At 43.4% G+C, this 17,232-nt stretch overlaps 2 protein-coding genes across 2 annotated transcripts in view; one reads left to right on the top strand and one right to left on the bottom strand.

Annotated features, from left to right (window-relative positions):
• The window catches only part of LOC127858238 (cholecystokinin receptor type A-like), a 309,809-nt gene that overhangs the window by 97,523 nt on the left and 195,054 nt on the right, over window positions 1-17,232 (top strand). The window lies entirely within an intron of this gene.
• LOC127858239 (D(2) dopamine receptor-like) overlaps window positions 1-17,232 on the bottom strand; it is a 146,572-nt gene that overhangs the window by 19,326 nt on the left and 110,014 nt on the right. The gene's annotated exons all lie outside the window — the stretch shown is intronic.

The following is a 17,232-nucleotide window of genomic DNA, read 5'->3' as shown; positions in this document are numbered from 1 at the left end:
TGGGCTGTACTAGTTTCGACCGGGACTTTTAATTAGGGTCGGCCCCGTGCATGCAGCCTATTCAGCTATTTCTCGTATGCGTCATTTCCGAGTGAACGGGCATGCCCCTTTAAGGGCCCCTTTCGGACGAACAAGAGTTATCCCCCGGAAGCGACATAGTGCACGCTGACCAACCGTCAACTGCATATCGGGCTGAACTAGTTTCGGCCTGGACTTTTAATAAGGATCGGAGTCAGGTGCAGCCTATAAGCGTATTACGCGACATTTTGCCTCTGAGTGGGCATGCCCCTTTAAGGGCCCCTTTCGGACGAACAAGAGTTATCCCCCGGAAGCCACCTAGTGCACGCTGACCAGCCGTTGACTGCCTATCGGGCTGAACTAGTTTCGGCCTGGACTTTTAATTAGGATCGGAGTCAGGTGCAGCCTATTTAGCGTATAACGCGACATTTTGCTTGTGAGTTGGCATGCCCTTGTAAGGGCCCCTTTCGGACGAACAAGAGTTATCCCCCGGAAGCGACCTAGTGCACGCTGACCAGCCGTCGACTGCCTATCTGGCTGATCTAGTTTCGGCCGGGACTTTAATTAGGATCGGAGTCAGGTGCAGCCTATTTAGCGTATTACGCGACATTTTGCCTCTGAGTGGGCATGCCCCTTTAAGGGCCCCTTTCGGAAGATCAAGAGTTATCCCCCGGAAGCGACCTAGTGCACGCTGACCAGCCGTTGACTGCCTATCTGGCTGAACTAGTTTCGCCGGGACTTTTAATTAGGATCGGAGTCAGGTGCAGCCTATTTAGATATTACGCGAAATTTTGCCTGTGAGTGGGAATGCCCATTTCGGAAGAACAAGAGTTATCCCCCGGAAGCGACCTAGTGCACGCTGACCAGCCGTCGACTGCCTATCTTGCTGAACTAGTTTCGGCCGGGACTTTTAATTAGGATCGGAGTCAGGTGCGGCCTATTTAGCGCATTACGCGACACTTTGCCTGTGAGTGGGCATGCCCCTTTAAGGGCCTCTTTCGGACGAACAAGAGTTATCCCCCTAAAGCGACCTAGTGCACGCTGACCAGCCGTTGACTGCCTGTCGGGCTGAACTAGTTTCGGCTGGGACTTTTAAATAGGATCGGAGTCAGGTGCAGCCTATTTAGCGTATTACGCGACATTTTGCCTGTAAGTGGGCATGCCCCTTTATGGGCCCCTTTCGGACGTACAAGAGTTATCCCCCGGAAGCGACATAGTGCACCCTGACCAACCGTCAATTGCATATCGGGCTGAACTAGTTTCGGCCTGGACTTTTAATAAGGATCGGAGTCAGGTGCAGCCTATAAGCGTATTACGCGACATTTTGCCTCTGAGTGGGCATGCCCCTTTAAGGGCCCCTTTCGGACGAACAAGAGTTATCCCCCGGAAGCCACCTAGTGCACGCTGACCAGCCGTTGACTGCCTATCGGGCTGAACTAGTTTCGGCCTGGACTTTTAATTAGGATCGGAGTCAGGTGCAGCCTATTTAGCGTATTACGCGACATTTTGCTCGTGAGTGGGCATGCCCTTGTAAGGGCCCCTTTCGGACGAACAAGAGTTATCCCCCGGAAGCGACCTAGTGCACGCTGACCAGCCGTCGACTGCCTATCTGGCTGAACTAGTTTCGGCCGGGATTTTAATTAGGATCGGAGTCAGGTGCAGCCTATTTAGCGTATTACGCGACATTTTGCCTGTGAGTGGGCATGCCCCTTTAAGGGCCCCTTTCGGACGATCAAGAGTTATCCCCCGGAAGCGACCTAGTACACGCTGACCAGCCGTTGACTGCCTATCGGGCTGAACTACTTTCGCCGGGACTTTAATTAGGATCGGAGTCAGGTGCAGCCTATTTAGCTATTACGCGACATTTTTCCTGTAAGTGGATATGCCCCTTTAAGGGCCCTTTTGGACGATCAAGAGTTTTCCCCCGGTAGCGACCTAGTGCACGCTGACCAGCCGTCGACTGCATATCGGGCTGAACTAGTTTCGGCCTGGACTTTTAGGATCGGAGTCAGGTGCAATCTATAATAGCGTATTACGCGACATTTTTGCCTCTGAGTGGTCATGCCCCTTTAAGGGCACCTTTCGGACGAACAAGAGTTATCCCCCGGAAGCGACCTAGTGCACGCTGACCAGCCGTCGACTGCCTATCGGGCTGAACTAGTTTCGGCCGGGACTTTTAATTAGGATCGGAGTTAGGTGCAGCCTATTTAGCGTATTACGCGACATTTTGCCTGTGAGAGGGCATGCCCCTTAAAGGGCCCCTTTCGGACGAAAAAGAGTTATCCCCCGGATGCGACCTAGTGCACGCTGACCAGCCGTCGACTGCCTATAGGGCTGAACTAGTTTCGGCCGGAGCCTATTAAGCGTATTACGCGATATTGTGCCTGTGAGTGGGAATGCCCCTTTAAGGGCCCCTTTCGGACGAACAAGAGTTATCCCCCGGAAGCGACCTAGTGCACGCTGACCAGCCGTCGACTGCCTATCGGGCTGAACTAGTTTCGGTCGGGACTTTTAATTAGGATCGGATTCAGGTGCAGCCTATTTAGCGTATTACGCGACATTTTGCCTCTGAGTGGGCATGCCCCTTTAAGGGTCCCTTTCGGACGAACAAGAGTTATCCCCCGGAAGCCACCTAGTGCACGCTGACCAGCCGTCGACTGCCTATCGGGCTGAAACGTGTGTGAAGTAAACCTATTTAGCCTATTAATCAAGTTTAGTTCATAGGTTAAAACTTTCATCCTATTAAGTCTATTTAGCCTATTTAACACCCTATTCAGCCTTTTTGACTCATGCACCCTATTTAACCTTTTTTGCAAGGTTAGTACATATGTTATAACATACATCATATTAAGCCTATTTAGCCTATTAAGCACCCTGTTCAGCCTATTTAGCCTATTTAAAAAGTTAAGTACATAACTATTTCCTATTTAGCCTATTTAGCACCCTCTTCAGCATATTTAGCAAGTTTAGTACATGGGTTGAAACATGCATCCTATTTAGCTTATTTTGGACCCTTTTCAGCCTATTTAGCCTAGTTAACAAGTTTAGTACATGTACATAGGTTGACACATGCATCCTATTTCGACCAATTAGTACCCTTTTCAGCCTTTTTAGCCTATTTAACAAGTTAAATACATAGGTTGACACATGCATCTTATTTAGCATATTTAGTCTATTTAGCACCGTATTTAGCCAATTAAGCCTATTTAGCAAGGTTAGTACATAGGTTAAAACATACATTCTATTTAGCCTATTTAGTAATTCAGCAACTTTTTCAGCATATATAGCCTATTTAACAAGTTAAGTTAATACGTTGACACATGCATCATATTCAGCCTATTTGTCATATTAACACCCTCTCCAGCCTGTTTAGCCTATTTAGCAAGTTTTGAACATGGGTTGAACCATGCATCCTATTTAGCCTGCATAGCCTATTTAACACCCTTTTCATCCTATTTAGCCTTTTTAACAAGGTAATTACATAGGATGACAAATGCATCCTATTTAGCCTATTTAGCACCCTTTTCTGCCTATTTAGCATATTTAACAAGTTTAGTACATAGGTTGACACATGCATCCTATTTAGCCTATCTAGCGTATTTAGCACCCTTTCAGCCTATTTAGCCTATTTAAAAAGTTTAGTACATAGATTTACATATGCATCCTATTTAGGCGTTTTAGCATATTTAGCAGCCTTTTCTTCCTATTTATCCCTTTTACAAGTCTATTACATAGGTTTAAAACATGCATCCTATTTAGCCTGTTTAGCCTATTTAGCACCTTTTTCTGCCTATTTAGGCTTTTTAACAAAAGCATAGCTTGACACAGGCATCCTATTTAACCTATTTAGTACCCTTTTCAGCCTATATAGCCTCTTTAGCAAGTTAAGTGCAAAAAAAAGGTTTACACTTGCACCATATTGAGCCTATTTAGCTTATTTGGCATCCTTTTCAGCCTATTTAGCCTATTTAACAGGTTAAGTACATACCGGTAGGTTGGAACATGCATCCTATTTAGCCTATTTAGTGCCCTTTACAGCATATTTAGCCTATTTAGCAAGTTAAGTACAAAGGTTGACACATGCATCATAATGAGCCTATTTAGCTTATTTGGCACCCTATTAAGCCTATTTAGACTATTTAATAAGTTTAGTACATAGGTTGAAACATGAATCCTATTTAGCCTTTTTAGCCTATTTAACAACATGTTCAGCCTATTTGCCTATTTAACAAGTCTAGTACATAGGTTGAAACATGCATCCTATTTAGTCTATATAGCCAATTTAGAGGCGTTTTCAGCCTATTTAGCCTATTTAACAAGTTCAGTACATAGGTTGGAAACTACATCATACTAAGCATATTTACCATATTAAGCAGCCTTTTCAGCCTATTTAGCCTATTTAGCTAGTTTGGTACATATGCTGAAAAATACGTTCTTATTAGCATATTTAGCAGTATGTTCCGCCTATAAAGCCAATATTGCAAGTTAAGTACATGTATTTAAAGTTTATTAAACATACATCCTTTTTAGCCTCTTAAGCCTATTAAGCAGCCTTTCCTGCTAATTTAGTCTATTTAACAATTATATAAAATAGGTTGAAACATACCGCATATTTAGGCTATTTAGAAAACCTATTCAGTCTATTTAGCTTTAAAGAACTCTTATAAAATAGGTGGAGACAAACATCCTATTATTCACTTTAAGCCTATTGAGCAGCCTATTCAATCTACCTAGCGAGTTAATTAAATAGGTTGAAACATAAGCGTATTATGCGTAATTTATATTAAAGGGGCCTTTTCACAGATTTTGGCATTTTTTAACTTATTCATTAAATGCTTTATATCGATAAATGTAAACATTGGATGGTAAAAGCTCCAGTAAAAAATCAAGAATAAATTTAAAAAAAGGAAAAGAACATTGCCCGCACCAGGTTTCGAACCAGTGACCCCTGGAGTCCTGCCAGAATCCTGAAGTAAAAACGCTTTAGCCTACTGAGCTATTCCGCCGAGAACATATAATTAAAGTATTTTATACCTTATATAAGCAATCTTCGTAGTTTCACAAAATTTTACGACAAAAACAGAACTCTCCAAATTATTCAATCATTTCGCGTTGCAACGCTTTATAATTTTTAGGTTTTAAAATCGTCAAAAGATGCATATAATGGCTATATTAGACCATGGTAAATGTTCAGTATTACTGTTTCCTCACAAATATCATAACTAAAACGAAAATTTGCGAATCTGAAACAACTTTTTTCAATTTTGTCAATTTACCAAAGCGTGAAAGGATCCCTTTAAGAGTGGGCATGCTCATTCAAGGGCCCCTTGCGGACAAACAAGAGTTTTCCCACGGAAGCGAACAAGTGCAGGCTGAACTCACGTCGGCTGCCTATCGGGATAAACTAGTTGCGGTCCGAGGTTTTAATTAGGGTCGGCGTCACATACAGACTATTATGTGTATAATGAGCTATTTACATTGTGAGTGGATATGCACCTAAAACGGCAGCTGTCGGAAAAACAAGAGTTATACCCCGGATCCAACCTAGTGCACGCTGAACTCCCGACGGCTGAAAGTCGGTCTGATCTAGTTTCGGCTGTTATCCCCCGGAAGCGACCTAGTGCAAGCTTTACTCTCGATGGCTGCCTGTCGGGCTGATCTAGTTTTGGCCCGGGGTTTTAATTAGGGTCGACGTCACCTACAGCCTATTAAGCGTATTATGCTCTATTTACACGGCGAGTGGGTATGCACATTTAAGGGCCCCTTTCGGACAAACAGGAGTTATCCACCGGAAGCGACCTTGTGCACACTAAATTCCCGTTAGCTGCCTGTCGGGCTGATCTAGTTTCGGCCCTGTGTTTTAATTAGGATCGAAGTCACCTTAAGCCAAAATAGCGCATTATGAACTATTTACATGGCGAGTGGGTATGGACCTTTAAGGGTCGCATTCGGACAAATAAGACTTATCACCCGCAAGCGACCTAGTGCAAGCTGAACTCCCGTCGGCTGCATGTCGGGCGGATCTAGTTTCGGCCATCGATTTTAATTAGGGTTGTCGTCACCTACAGCCTATTTTGCGTATTATGCATTATTTACATGGCGAGTGGGTATGCACCTTTAAGGGCCCCTTTCGGACAAACAAGAGTTTTCCCCCGGAAGCGACCTTTTGCACGCTGAACGCCTGTCGGCTTTCTGTCGGGCTGATCTAGTTTCGGCCCGGGGTTTTAATTAGGGTCGGCGCCATCTCCAGCCTATTAAGCGTATGTATGTATGCTCTATTTACATGGCGTGCGTGTATGCATCTGTAAGCGCCCCTTTCGTTCAAATAAGATTTATTAACCGAAAGCGACTAGTGCACGCTAAACTCCCGTTGGCTTTCTGTCGGGTTGATCTAGTTTCGCCTCGGGGGTTTTAATTAGGCGTCACCTGCGGCCAGTTTAGCGTATGAATTATGCTCTAGTTACTTAGCAAGTGGGTAAATACCTATAATGGTTCCTTTTGGACAAACAAGAGTTATCCCCCGGAAGCGACCATGTGCACGCTGAACTCCCGTCGGCTGTCTATGGGGCTGATCTAGTTGCGGCCCGAGGTTTCAGTTAGGGTTTGCGTCACCTTCAGCCTATTTAGTGAATTGGGCGCTATTTACATGGTGAGTGGGTATGCACCTATAATAGCCCCGTTCGGACAATCAAGAGTTATTCCCCGAAAGTGACCTAGTGCTCGCTAAACTCCCGTCGGCTGCCTGTCGGGCTGATCTAGTTGAGGCCCGCGATTTTAATTAGGGACGGCCTCATCTGCAGCCTTTTAGCGTATTTGTTATGCTCTTTTTAAATGGCGAGTGGGTCTGCACCTTTAAGGGCCCCTTTCGGACAAAAAAGACTTATTCCCCTGAAGCGACCTAATGTAAGCTAAACTTCGGTCGGCTGCCTGTTTAGCTGACCTTGTTTTGGCCCGTGGTCTTAATAGGGTCGGCTTCACAAACTGCCTATTTAGCGTATTATGCGCTACTTTCATGACGAGTTGTCATGAACCTTTAAGGGCCTTTTTTCGGACAAACATGAGTTATACCCCGGAAGTGACCAAGTGCATGCTGAACTCACGTCGGCTGCCTGTCGGGCTGATCCAGTTTTTAACCTGGGTTTTATAAGGGTCGGCGTCACATACAGGCTTTTTAGCCTATAAGACGTAATTAACATGGCGAGTGGGTATGCGCCTTTACGGGCCCCTTTCTCCTGGAGGCGACCTAGTGCCCGCTAAACTCCCGTCGGCTTCCTGTCGGGCTTATCCAGTTGCGGCCTGGGGTTTTAATAAGAGTTTGCGTCGTATAAAACCTACAACGTATATAACGTCGTATTTAGCGCATGAGGCGCTATTTACATGCGAAGTTGGTTTGCACCTTTAAGGGCTGCTTTCGGACAAACAAGAGTTATCTCACCGGAAGATACCTAGTGTACGCTAAACTCACTTCGGCTGCATGTCGGGCTGATATATTTGGTCGGCGTCACAAACAGCCTATTTTGCGGGTTAGGCGCTATGTACATGGCGAGTGTGTATAAGAGCCGCTTTCGGACAAACAAGAGTTATCCCTGGAAAGCGACATAGTGCACGCTGAACTGGCGTCGGCTGCCTGTCGGGCTAACCTAGTTTTGACCCGGGGATTTAAATAGGGTCGGCGACACATACACCCTATTTAGTGTATAAGGAGCTATTGAGATGGCGAGCGAATATAAACCTCTAAGGGCCGCTGTCGGACAAAAAAGAGTTATTCACCGGAAACGACCTATTGCACGCTGAACTCTCGACGGCTGCATGTCGGGCCAATGTAGTTGCGGCCGAGGGTTTAATTAGGTCCGGCGTCACCTACAGCCTATTTAGCATATTATGCGCTATTTACATTGCGAGTGGGTATACAGCTTTAAGGTCAGTGTTCGGACAAACAAGTTATCCCTCGGAAGCGACATAGTGCACGCTGAACTTATGTCGGCTGCCTGTCGGGATGACCTAGTTTCGATCCAATTTTAATTATGGTGTGCGTCACATACAGCCTATTTAGCGTATTAATCGCTGTTTACATTACGAGGTTTAGGGCCGCTTTCGGACTTAAAAGAGTTATCACCCGGAAGCGACATAGTGCACGCTGAACTCCCGTCGGCTGCCTGTCGGGTTGATCTGGTTTCGGCCAGGGGTTTGAAGTTGTCTCTTCTTCACATAAGCCTACTTCGCGTAGTATGCTCTATTTACATCTCGAATGGGTATGCACTTTGAACGGGCGCTTTCGGACAAACAAGAGTTATCCCGAGGAAGCGACCTTGTGCACACTGAAATCCCTACAGCTGCCTACCGGGCTGATCTAGTTTCGGCCCGGGGTTTTAATTATGGTCCGCGTCACCTACAGCCTATTTAGCGTATAAGGCGCTATTTACATTGCAAGTTGGTATGCACCTTAAAGGGCTGCTTTAGGACTAACAATATTTTATTTTATCTAAAGGGACTAGCAATCATGATACATCAACTATCTCCGGAATCCACCGTGAGATTTAAGCAATAAATCGTCTGCTGATCCAGAGTGCGGGACTAGTTAACATATTAACATTTTGACAATAGTCCGAACGCGTGTCACACATTTGAATGGAATGAACAAAAAAAAACAGTGTAAATAAAGAAGAGGATGAAAAAAACTATCGAAAATAAGGAACAGATAAATGTGGTCATGATTATTCTTATTAATCATGACAACACCTTATTCATGTTAGACTTTTTAAAATTTAATTGACTTTTATCATTATAATTGGTGCCACTTGTGGTATTTGGTTACCTATGTTAAGGGAAACTTACTGATGCTCGATTTGTTGTTGTCGGCTCGGGTACTACTTAAATGTACCCCGGGTACTCTTAAATAAACTTAAATGTATCTCTGGTACGAAAACTTTACTGAAAGTAACCCGGAAATTTTTACGCAAAATTGGCCGTTTTCGGCGAATTAATTTCAAATTAAGTATGTTTTTTTATGTCAATATTCTGTAAAATTGCCGTTATGTTATCGCAACTCCTACTTAAAAAAGCATGACGAGGCAGGATTTGTTCAAAGATAATTTTGTTTTGTTTTCCGTAGCGCGTTTTACGTCATCGGATTTTGGGCGGGAATAAAACTCGGTTAAAGTCTAAATTGGATGGGTACGTGTAAGTATATTTTCTGTACCCGGAGTACATTAAGGTTTAAATGTTTTGTTGCGTGATATCTTGTTAATTAGTTTTTGAATTTTTTTTTAGTTGAGGCATGCACCGTGTTTGGATTGTGTGCTGTATGTATAATACCTTTAGGGATTGAATCTTGAGTATTGCAAGCAATTAAAAGCAATGAAAAGCAACGGAGATGAAAGATTAGATCGCATACATAGTGCGGATAAATATGACATGTTTGTTCAGGGTTATGAATGCAAAAGATATAATTCAATACCGTTTCAATTATTCGTAATTCTAAAGACTTCGTGCAATCATGACAAACGTTTTGGTCTTTATTTGAAGAGGCGATGAATCTCAAAATAGTTTTTTTTGCAAGGCTATTGCAGTCGTAAATTAATGATATATGCAGATCGTTTGTCAATAAGAACGATTAAAAGCTTTATTTGGTTATGATTCTGAGTGCAATTCCATTTGTAGTCTTCTTCATTCAGTGTCAATATTGAGTGTATGCTAAAAAGCACATAATAGGTCCAATAGAAATACTTTGGTACATTTGATCAATTTAAATGAAATGAAACACTCGTCGCTTTTTAAACAACTTTAACACAAAATTGCAAAATTATATCTGTTAATACAGTACTCGAGCACATGCCGTGTATGACAGTAATTTGGAGAGAACGCCATATATATTAGTTATTCTTAGCTCTCGCTGTATACCCTTGCTTTTGTGCTTTGTTACAATGTTTGGGAATATGTTCAATGTGTTTTTTGCCATAGAAGACATATTAAAACCGGGTTTCTCCCTTACTGAATTAAACTGGTTTAAGTAAAACTAGTAGCCCCTTGACCCGAGGGCTTATTAATTTAACTTAAACTGATAAACTTAAACCGCAATGCACATGACTTACACATTTAGTATATAGAATATTAAAAAAAATCTACCGAACTATTTAACATTATGCCCGTGATGTCAAAACTTGCCTAACGCTGGAGGTCACTTGTTTTACATAAACATATAAGGATGATAACCCTTTGTTCTGTCCTGTAAATTACCAATACAAATGAATACAAAATCTGCAATATTCGGATAAAATAAGCCAAACATGTCACATAATTATAAAATGTTGGTAATTTTAACTGAAATTGAAAGGATTGTAAATCTTCGTATATTGAAAGGCTCCGAAGACGGGAGTTAAGCTTGCACTATGTCGCTTGTGGGGGATAACTCTTGTTTGTCCGAAAAGGGCCCTTAAAGGTCCATACCAACTTACCATGTAAATAAAGCCTCATTCGCTGAATAGGCTGTAGATGACGCAGACCCTAATTAAAACACCGGACCGAAACTACATTAGCCCGACAGAAAGCCAACGGGAGTTCAGCTTGCGTTAGGTCGCTTCCGGGGGATAACTCTTGTTTGTCCAAAAAGGACCCTTTAAGGTGTATACACACTCGCCATGTAAATAAAGCCTTATATATACGCTTGAAAGGCTGTAGGTGACGCCGACCCTAATTTAAACACCGGGCCAAAACTAGATCAGCCCGACAGGCAGTCAACTGGAGTTTAGCTTGCACTAGGTCGCTTCCGGGGATTACTCTTTTTTGTACAAAAGGGGCCATTAAAGTTTCATACACACTCGCCATGTAAATGGAGCATAATACATACGCTAAATAGGTTCTAGTGACGCCGACCCTAATGAAAACCGCGGGCCGAAACTAAATCAGCCCGACAGGCAGCCGACTGGAGTTCAGCGTGCACTAGGCCGCTACAGGGGGATAACTCTTGTTTGTCCGAAAGGGCCCTTAAAAGTGCATACCCACTCGCCATGTACATAGAGCCTAATTCGCGAAATAGGCTGTAGGTTACGCAGACCCTAATAAAAACCCCGGGCCGAAACTAGATGAGCCCGACAGGCAGCCAACGGGAGTTTAGCTTGCACTACGTCGCTTCCGGGGGATAACTCTTGTTTGTCCGAAAAGGGCCCTTAAAGATGCGATCCCACTCGCCATTTAATAGAGCATAATACATTCGCTAAATAGGCTGTAGGTGACGCCGACCCTAATAAAAAACCCGGGACGAATCTAGATCAGCCCGACAGGCAGACGACGGGATTTCAGTGTGCACTAGGTCGCTCCCGGGGATAACTCTTAATTGTCCGAAAGGGGCCCTTAAAGGTGCATTCCCACTCGCCATGTTAAGAGAGCCTAATTCGCTAAATAGAGCATGATTCATAAGCTAAAATAGGCTGTAGGTGACGCCGATCCAAATTAAAACCCCGGGCCGAAACTAGATCAGCCCGAAAAGCAGCCGACGGGAGTTCAGCATGCACTAGGTCGCTTCCGGGGGATAACTAAATGGGCCCTTAAAGGTGCATACCCATTATATATGAGAATAGGGCATAATACGCTAAATAGGCTGTACGTGACGCCGACCCAAATTAAAACCCCGTGCCGAAACTAGATCAGCCCGACAGGCTGCCAACGAGAGTTCAGCGTGCACTAGGTCGTTTCCGGGGGATAACTCTTGTTTGTCCGAAATGGACCCTTAACTGTGAATACCCACTCTATATGGCAATAGAACATAATACGCTCAATAGGCTGTACGTGACGCCGACCCAAATAAAAACTCCGGGCCGAAACTAGATCAGCACGACAGGCAGCCGACGGGAGTTCAGCGTGCACTATGTCGCTTCCGGGGGACAACTATTGTTTGGCCGAAATGGGCCCTTAAAGGTGCATACCCACTCTATAGGACAATAGAACATCATAAGTTAAATAGGCTGTACGTGACGCCTACCCTAATTTAAACCCCGGGCCGAAACTAGTTCAGCCCAACAGGAAGCCGACGGGAGTTCAGCGTGCACTAGGTCGTTTCCGGGGGATAACTCTTGTTTGTCCGAAATGGACCCTTAACTGTGAATACCCACTCTATATGGCAATAGAACATAATACGCTCAATAGGCTGTACGTGACGCCGACCCAAATAAAAACTCCGGGCCGAAACTAGATCAGCACGACAGGCAGCCGACGGGAGTTCAGCGTGCACTATGTCGCTTCCGGGGGACAACTATTGTTTGGCCGAAATGGGCCCTTAAAGGTGCATACCCACTCTATAGGACAATAGAACATCATAAGTTAAATAGGCTGTACGTGACGCCTACCCTAATTTAAACCCCGGGCCGAAACTAGTTCAGCTCAACAGGAAGCCGACGGGAGTTCAGCGTGCACTAGGTCGTTTCCGGGGGATAACTCTTGTTTGTCCGAAATAGGCCCTTAAAGGTGCATACCTACTCTAAATGACAATATAGCATAATACGCTTAATAGGCTGTACGTGACGACTACCCTAAATAAAACCCCGGGCCGAAGCTAGATCAGCCCTACAGGCAGCCGACAGGAGTTCAGCGTGCACTAGGTCGCTTCCGGGGATAACTCTTGTTTGTCTGAAATGGGCCCTTAAAGGTGCATACCCACTCTATATGACAATAGAGCATAATACGCTAAATAGGCTGTACGTGACGCCGACCCAAATTAAAACCCCGGGCCGTAACTAGATCAGCCCGACAGGCAGCCGACGGGAGTTCAGCGTGCACTAGGTCGCTTCCGGGGGATAACTCTTGTTAGTCCGAAATGTGCCCTTAAAGGTGCATACCCACTCAATATGAATATATAGCATAATACGCTAAATAGGCTGTACGTGACGCCTTCCCTAATTAAAACCCCGGGCCGAAACTGGATCAACCCGACAGGCAGCCGACGCGAGTTCAGCGTGCACTAGGTCGTTTCCGGGGGAAAACTCTTTTTTGTCCGAAATAGGCCCTTAAAGGTGCATACCCACTCGCCATGGGAATAATGCACAATCATATTCATTTTGTGTAATATATTCTGAAAGTATGTACCAAACCTGCTGTATAGGCTTACAAAACTTAATATTTCAGCTTAATAGGCTAAATTGTCTAAAAATGATGTATGTATCAACCTATGTATTTTATTGGCTAAATAGGCTAAATAGGCTAAATAGGTTAGATTGGCTAACTTCACACACGTAAGAAACGACTGGGTGCCGATTGTCCGGTTGCCGTTTCTCCGGAAATCGTAAAAACGTTTATTCGGTCTTAAATATTACGAATGTTCGGTTTCATATTGCTTCAGAGACACATATTTTATTAATCTATTATGTATTAGTTTATATCTTTTTTTGTTTAAACAACCTTTTTTTTAAAAAAAGGTTAATTTATGTTAGAAATGTGTTGCGCGTGTCAAAAATGCATGTGTATTGGAATACACGCTGAAAACGCGTGATAACGCCAGACACGGAGCGTGTATTGACCTCTCATCTAGAGTCCGTGCGCCAGATAACAGAGTGCGGCGGATGACCTCCCGGAATTTTCCCCTCGATGTTACCATTCTATTTTGTTAATAGATAGATCTTCGGACACATCTGGAGCGGCAACAGGAGCGTGTTGTGTAACGTTTATTGATATTAAGGATAAGAACAAAGACAGGGCGGCATAAAGAGCAGCGGGATGCATCCTACTTGGGAACCGTCGTTACGTCCTGATATTAATTGCTAGTTGGAGCACTAAAACGACAATGAGATATTACGTTATAAAGAAAATTACACGTTAATACTTAAAAATGTAAAATACTTTAAAATGATCTAAATTAAAATTACGTTCACAAACTAAAAGATCGATTAAAATAATATATTTAAATAATAAAACTGAATTTCTTGATTATAAAAGTGAACACAATTCTGCATTGGTTTTATCTGCGTATAATTGGCACTTATGAATAGAATCATTATACAAGTAGTTTTATCCTTAATGAAATTATAACATTCACCTATGTAAGAAGGGTTTTAAGTAAAATTTTGGCGACCCATTTATTCATGATCGGAATGATACATATCCATGTCTGATTACTAAATTATGAAGTATTTCAGTATTTTATTATAGAAAAAAGAAATCTGGTTTAATTTGTACTAAAACAACTTATTACTGACCTCAAACAATTTATTGTTGTACTGACATATGTTCTGTAAAACACAAGTTGTCTTCCTGTACCTATGAAGTTTCATGATCCAAGGCGTAAGTGTTCTTGAGTTATCATCCGGAAACCATCTGGTGGGGACGGAGACCCCACGACACCAGTACATATATGATCTGGAAATGCTCTCTTAAACTACATTCAAGAACGAGTCACTGTGGCATTGACCTTAGACCTAGTGACATCAAAATCAATAGGAGTCATCCGCCAGTCATGATAAATGTACCTATGAAGTTTCATGATCCTACGCGTAAGCGTTATTGAGTTATCATCCGTAAACCATCAGGTGGACGGACCGACCGACCGACGGACCGACCGACCGACGGACCGTCCAACCGACCAACCGACCGACGGACGGACGGACGGACCGACCGACCGACATGTGCAAAACAATATACCCCCTCTTCTTCGAAGGGGGGCATAACTAGACAGAGGTTTCACTTTATATTAATTAAAATCAGCTATTTACAAGCAAAAAAAACACCACACAATAAGTCATGCGGCCGGGATAATTGACACGCAGAGATATCAATATCGTGTTTTGACATATAAGCACCTCAATTTCAACAATCAGTATCAATAAGTTTTTCCCCAAAATGCAAATTGTTTTAATCTTATGTCTTGTAAGTAAACTAGTAAATATTAGATGTGCGGTTTCAATATTAGTTGCAATTGTTAATTCCCTTCATAACTTACAATGTTAACCAGTTCATAAAACTATCGTCCAACTTCAATATTCTACCATTACTTATAAATTGTATAATGCATATATAATGTAGGTTATGAGCTTGTATATACGTTATTGCTGAATTAATAAATATTGTTGTTGTCGCTGCTTTTGAATAATGTTATGCATATGTATATAAATTGGGGCAAGGAAAATGCAAGCCATCTGTCCTGTCCGCGCAGAAATATCATAATTGAATATGTATTCTAATAGCGAAAATAGGGGAAGAATATTCGGGAGCCGATTGTCTGAGTGACAAAGCAAACTGATGCCGATTTTCCAAGAGGACAATTTATTCGAGGGTCATTTGTCCTAGTGGACAAATGTACGAAGAACCCATTGTCCGGGAATGCCAAAAACGCTGGGAGCCGATTTGCCGGGTGCCTTTTGTCTGGATACAATGTGTTTGTACCTTTTAACATGTAAACCTATTTGTAAGATAATTAAACATAATATGCATGTTTATAAAACAATTAGTACTGTCCCCATACTCTAGCTCTAACGGACATTAATTCAGTTCTGACCGCTTCCAACGTTTTGAACTTCAAATGAGCTCATCCAATTTAACTAACAATTGAGATAGTAGTTTTATTAAATAAACACAATTTAGTATTTTCCATAGCATCGATACTCGAATCCAAAATAGATTATACACCAGTAACACATGTGAAACTGCACAATATTTCGCTGATAAAATGCCACAGAAAAATAACATTTGGGGCGTGCAGACGTTGCTATATTATGTCTAGAGTGTCGTCTGTCATTTAAAGTTAAGTTATATAATTAAGCGTCAACAGTATTATTTACTGTAAGTTTTGTCGACAGAGCATTAAAACAGACTTTCGCCTGGTTGAAATTAATTCATTACACCGTGCGATGGTCTTATTTATTACCGAATAATTATTCGTATCCCTGATTCTTTGAGATGTAACGTAACAACCAAATATCTGAACAGGATCATCACTCATTATCACATTGAATGCTGAAACAAACATGTATTAAGGCGTGACAGTGTGCACGATGCTGCACGCATATTTTGTTAAATTGGTCTTTTTGAATTAAGTTAGATAAATATATTCAATTGCACATAATGAACTACACTTAAGTTTGTCAAGAACTCGGCAATAGCAACGCAAAAATAACAGTAAAAAATCCGAGAGTCAGCTTACATGCGCGAAGAAATAATAATAAACAAGAATCCGGGAGCCAAAACGCCCCGCATGCGCGTATGGGTGCATAATGGTAACACTAAATCTGCATTTCCCACAGGCAAAAATGTCGCGTAATACGCTAAATAGGTTGCACCTGGCTCCGATCCTAATTAAAAGTCCCGGCCGAAACTAGGTCAGCCCGACAGGCAGTCGACGGCTGGTCAGCGTGCACTAGGTCTCTTCCGGGGAATAACTCTTGTTCGTCCGAAAGGGGCCCTTAAATGGGCATACCCGCTCACTGGGAAATGACGCATACGAGATGAAGGCTAAATAGGCTGCATGCACGGGGCCGATTCTAACTAAAAGTCCCGGCCGAAACTAGTTCAGCCCGATGGGCAGTCGACGGCTGGTCAGCGTTCATTATGTCTCTTCCGGGGGATAACTCTTGTTCGTCCGAAAGGGGCCCTTAAACGGGAATGCCCACTTACAGGCAAAAATGTCGCGTAATACGCTAAAAAGGTTGCACCTGGCTCCGATCCTAACTAAAAGTCACGGCCGAAACTAGGTCAGCCAGACAGGCAGTCGACGGCTGGTCAGCGTGCACTAGGTCTCTTCCGGGGGATAACTCTTGTTCGTCCGAAAGGGGCCCTTAAAGGGGCATACCCACTCACTGGGAAATGACGCATACGAGATGAAGGCTAAATAGGCTGCATGCACGGGGCCGATCCTAATTAAAAGTTCCGGCCGAAACTAGTTCAGCCCGATGGGCAGTCGACGGCTGGTCAGCGTGCACTGGGTCTCTTCCGGGGGATAACTCTTGTTTGTCCGAAAGGGGCCCTTAAAGGGGCATACCCACTCACAGGCAAAAATGTCGCGTAATACGCTAAAAAAGTTGCACCTGGCTCCGATCCTAATTAAAAGTCACGGCCGAAACTAGGTCAGCCAGACAGGCAGTCGACGGCTGGTCAGCGTGCACTAGGTCTCTTCCGGGGGATAACTCTTGTTCGTCCGAAAGGGGCCCTCAAAGGGGCATACCCACTCACTGGTTAATGACGCATACGAGATGAAGGCTAAATAGGCTGCATGCACGGGGCCGATCCTAATTAAAA

This window comes from Dreissena polymorpha, chromosome 14 (assembly GCF_020536995.1).
Source record: "Dreissena polymorpha isolate Duluth1 chromosome 14, UMN_Dpol_1.0, whole genome shotgun sequence".
NCBI lineage: Eukaryota > Metazoa > Mollusca > Bivalvia > Myida > Dreissenidae > Dreissena > Dreissena polymorpha.
Note: the sequence above shows the minus strand (reverse complement) of the source record. Positions and strands in the feature narration are given on the sequence as shown.